This window comes from Macaca fascicularis, chromosome 6 (genome assembly GCF_037993035.2).
Source record: "Macaca fascicularis isolate 582-1 chromosome 6, T2T-MFA8v1.1".
NCBI lineage: Eukaryota > Metazoa > Chordata > Mammalia > Primates > Cercopithecidae > Macaca > Macaca fascicularis.
Window position 1 is genome coordinate 44,823,499 of NC_088380.1, and position 4,488 is coordinate 44,827,986.

Consider the following 4,488-nt stretch of genomic DNA (forward strand, 5'->3'; position numbering starts at 1 on the left):
AGTGGACCTCAAGCAATCTCCAACAGACCTGCAGCTGAGGGTCCTGACTGTTAGAAGGAAAACTATCAAACAGGAAGGACACCTACACCAAAACCCCATCAGTACGTCACCATCATCATCAAAGACCAGAGGCAGATAAAACCACAAAGATGGGGAAAAAGCAGGGCAGAAAAGCTGGAAATTCAAAAAATAAGAGCGCATCTCCCACAGCAAAGGAGCACAGCTCATCGCCAGCAATGGATCAAAGCTGGACGGAGAATGACTTTGACGAGATGAGAGAAGAAGGCTTCAGTCCATCAAACTTCTCAGAGCTAAAGGAGGAATAACGTACCCAACGCAAAGAAACTAAAAATGTTGAAAAAAAAGTGGAAGAATTGATGGCTAGAGTAGTTAATGCAGAGAAGGTCATAAACGAAATGAAAGAGATGAAAACCATGACACGAGAAATACATGACAAATGCACAAGCTTCAGTAACCGACTTGATCAACTGGAAGAAAGAGTATCAGCGATTGAGGATCAAATGAACGAAATGAAGCGAGAAGAGAAACCTAGAGAGAAAAGAAGAAAAAGAAATGAACAAAGCCTGCAAGAAGTATGGGATTATGTAAAAAGACCAAATCTACGTCTGATTGGGGTGCCTGAAAGTGAGGGGGAAAATGGAACCAAGTTGGAAAACACTCTTCAGGATATCATCCAGGAGAACTTCCCCAACCTAGTAGGGCAGGCCAACATTCAAATGCAGGAAATACAGAGAACGCCACAAAGATACTCCTCGAGAAGAGCAACTCCAAGACACATAATTGCCAGATTCACCAAAGTTGAAATGAAGGAAAAAATCTTAAGGGCAGCCAGTGAGAAAGGTCGGGTTACCCACAATGGGAAGCCCATCAGACTAACAGCAGATCTCTCGGCAGAAACTCCGCAAGCCAGAAGAGAGTGGGGGCCAATATTCAACATTCTTAAAGAAAAGAATTTTAAACCCAGAATTTCATATCCAGCCAAACTAAGTTTCATAAGTGAAGGAGAAATAAAATCCTTTACAGATAAGCAAATGTTTAGAGATTTTGTCACCACCAGGCCTGCTTTACAAGAGACCCTGAAGGAAGCACTCAACATGGAAAGGAACAACCGGTACCAGCCATTGCAAAAACATGCCAGAATGTAAAGACCATTTAGGCTAGGAAGAAACTGCATCAACTAATGAGCAAAATAACCAGTTAATATCATAATGGCAGGATCAAGTTCACACATAACAATATTAACCTTAAATGTAAATGGACTAAATGCTCCAATTAAAAGACACAGACTGGCAAACTGGATAAAGAGTCAAGACCCATCAGTCTGCTGTATTCAGGAGACCCAACTCACATGCAGAGACACACATAGGCTCAAAATAAAGGGATGGAGGAAGATTTACCAAGCAAATGGAGAACAAAAAAAGCAGGGTTGCAATCCTAGTCTCTGATAAAAAAGACTTTAAATCATCAAAGATCAAAAGAAACAAAGAAGGCCATTACATAATGGTTAAAGGATCAATTCAACAGGAAGAGCTAACTATCCTAAATATATATGCACCCAATACAGGAGCACCCAGATTCATAAAGCAAGTCCTTAGAGACTTACAAAGAGAATTAGACTCCCATACAATAATAATGGGAGACTTCAACACTCCACTGTCAACATTAGACAGATCAACGAGACAGAAAGTTAACAAGGATATCCAGGAATTGAACTCATCTCTGCAGCAAGCAGACCTAATACATATCTATAGAACTCTCCACCCCAAATCAACAGAATATACATTCTTCTCAGCACCACATCCCACTTATTCCAAAATTGACCACATAATTGGAAGTAAAGCACTCTTCAGCAAATGTACAAGAACAGAAATTATTGTTAACAAACAGTCTCTCAGACCACAGTGCAATCAAACTAGAACTCAGGACTAAGAAACTCAATCAAAACCGCTCAACTACATGGAAACTGAACAACCTGCTCCTGAATGACTACTGGGTACATAACGAAATGAAGGCAGAAATAAAGATGTTCTTTGAAACCAATGAGAACAAAGATACAACATACCAGAATCTCTGGGACACATTTAAAGCTGTGTGTAGAGGGAAATTTATAGCACTAAATGCCCAGAAGAGAAAGCAGGAAAGATCTAAAATTGACACCCTAACATCACAATTAAAAGAACTAGAGAAGCAAGAGCAAGCGCATTCAAAAGCTAGCAGAAGGCAAGAAATAACTAAGATCAGAGCAGAACTGAAGGAGATAGAGACACAAAAAACCCTCCAAAAAATCAATGAATCCAGGAGTTGGTTTTTTGAAAAGATCAACAAAATTGACAGACCGCTAGCAAGACTAATAAAGAAGAAAAGAGAGAAGAATCAAATAGATGCAATAAAAAATGATAAAGGGGATATCACCACCGACCCCACGGAAATACAAACTACCATCAGAGAATACTATAAACACCTCTATGCAAATAAACTAGAAAATCTAGAAGAAATGGATAATTTCCTGGACACTTACACTCTTCCAAGACTAAACCAGGAAGAAGCTGAATCCTTGAATAGACCAATAGCATGCTCTGAAACTGAGGCAATAATTAATAGCCTACCAACCAAAAAACGTCCAGGACCAGATGGATTCACAGCTGAATTCTACCAGAGGTACAAGGAGGAGCTGGTACCATTCCTTCTGAAACTATTCCAATCTATAGAAAAAGAGGGAATCCTCCCTAACTCATTTTATGAGGCCAACATCATCCTGCTACCAAAGCCTGGCAGAGACACAACAAAAAAAGAGAAATTTAGACCAATATCCCTGATGAACATCGATGCAAAAATCCTCAATAAAATACTGGCAAACCGGATTCAGCAGCACATCAAAAAGCTTATCCACCATGATCAAGTGGGCTTCATCCCTGGGATGCAAGGCTGGTTCAACATTCACAAATCAATAAACATAATCCAACATATAAACAGAACCAAAGACAAGAACCACATGATTATCTCAATAGATGCAGAAAAGGCTTTTGACAATATTCAACAGCCCTTCATGCTAAAAATGCTCAATAAATTCGGTATTGATGGAACGTACCTCAAAATAATAAGAGCTATTTATGACAAACCCACAGCCAATATCATACTGAATGGGCAAAAACTGGAAAAATTCCCTTTGAAAACTGGCACAAGACAAGGATGCCCTCTCTCACCACTCCTATTCAACATAGTGTTGGAAGTTCTGGCTAGGGCAATCAGGCAAGAGAAAGAAATCAAGGGTATTCAGTTAGGAAAAGAAGAAGTCAAATTGTCCCTCTTTGCAGATGACATGATTGTATATTTAGAAAACCCCATTGTCTCATCCCAAAATCTCCTTAAGCTGATAAGCAACTTCAGGAAAGTCAGGAAACAACAGGTGCTGGAGAGGATGTGGAGAAATAGGAACACTTTTACACTGTTGGTGGGATTGTAAACTAGTTCAACCATTATGGAAAACAGTATGGCGATTCCTCAAGGATAGAACTAGAAATACCATATGACCCAGCCATCCCATTACTGGGTATATACCCAAAGGATTATAAATCATGCTGCTATAAAGACACATGCACACGTATGTTTATTGCAGCACTATTCACAATAGCAAAGACTTGGAATCAACCCAAATGTCTATCAGTGACAGACTGGATTAAGAAAATGTGGCACATATACACCATGGAATACTATGCAGCCATAAAAAAGGATGAGTTTGTGTCCTTTGTAGAGACATGGATGCAGCTGGAAACCATCATTCTTAGCAAACTATCACAAGAACAGAAAACCAAACACCGCATGTTCTCACTCATAGGTGGGAACTGAACAATGAGATAACTTGGACTCTAGAAGGGGGACATCACACACCATGGCCTATCGTGGGGAGGGGGGAGGGGGCAGGGATTGCATTGGGAGTTATACCTGATGTAAATGACGAGTTGATGGGTGCTGACGAGTTGATGGGTGCAGCACAGCAACATGGCACAAGTATACATATGTAACAAACCTGCACGTTATGCACATGTACCCTAGAACTTAAAGTATAATTTTAAAAAAAACAAAAAAAGAAAGTATGACTGATATTCAATGTGAAAATACAATATGAAAACTGTTCTTGGAGTTATTGCTAAACAGAACTAACATCCGAATTGTCTATTTTGGAAAAATCAAATTCCTCACATGAATCTTCAGTCAACACCTGTTCAAGAGTGACGAGGTTTAATATGCATAAGAATGCTCCGTTTTTTAGGATTTGACATTTTCAGCAATCGAGAATTACTGTATTTTGTCAATGGAAATACCACTATTAAAAATAGAATGTTATAAATAGAATAATGTCTTTTGTTTCCAAAGTTGGCATACTAGAGCAATGCGAAAATCATAATAAAAGTGAGATATTTCATGGCGAATTGAACTTGGGGTAGAAGCTGTATCCGCAAGCGCTGC